We start from the raw sequence: 830 nt of genomic DNA on the forward strand, positions 1-830 counted from the left end.
ATAGCAACAGGCGTGACCAGAGTGGTTTGAATGGCTGCTGTACTGCGATGTGGAAAGCAAATGGAAAACTACCACATTATCACTTTTCCTGGATAGTCTCTTTCCAAAAACAGAGATACCATGTATGCGAGATGTTTCCCCTGGAGACAAAACAATCCGGAGGTAAACTGCTCCCCCAATCGGATCTCCAGGGTGGAGTGTTTCGAGAGGAAATGTCATGCAGGCATTACGACAAGAAAAAGTGCAAAGATCAGAAGGAACATCACGGCTACAAGATTGGAACATGGAATGTAAGGACCTTGAATCAAGCAGGCAAATTGGAGAATTTGAAAACGGAAATGCAGAAGAATGAGGTGTCTGTTCTAGGTGTCAGCGAAGTGCGGTGGAAAGGACAAGGTGAAATAAGAAGCGGTGATTATACAGTTACTATTCTGTAGGTGAATGGACTGAAAGAGTTGTGGCAATAGTGGTGCGTAAAAGTGTAGTGAGGAGTGTTGTTAAGAAGATTGTTTGTAATGACAGAATGATTGCTCTGAAGTTAAAGGCGGAACCGGTAGATATACAAATTATGCAAGTGTACATGCCAACATCAGACTATGAAGATGATGAAGTGGAAAAAGTGTATGACACAATTGAATAAATTCTTCAGGAAGATGGAAGAAGTGACACAAACAGCATCATACGTTATTAGGAGACTGGAACAGCATTGTTGGAGATGAATCATATCAGAATATTGTTGGATCACATGGACTAGGAAGACGGAATCACAGGGGTCAAATGTTTATTGACTTTTGTGAAAGAAATGGACTGATTGTTACCAACACTTGGTT

General features: G+C 41.2%; 1 protein-coding gene across 8 annotated transcripts in view; it reads left to right on the forward strand.

Moving 5' to 3' along the window:
• Positions 1 to 830, forward strand: part of LOC111874028 (dynein heavy chain, cytoplasmic) — a 112,713-nt gene that overhangs the window by 3,043 nt on the left and 108,840 nt on the right. The gene's annotated exons all lie outside the window — the stretch shown is intronic.

Source organism: Cryptotermes secundus, unplaced genomic scaffold, assembly GCF_002891405.2.
Source record: "Cryptotermes secundus unplaced genomic scaffold, Csec_1.0 scaffold47, whole genome shotgun sequence".
Classification (NCBI taxonomy): Eukaryota; Metazoa; Arthropoda; class Insecta; order Blattodea; family Kalotermitidae; genus Cryptotermes; species Cryptotermes secundus.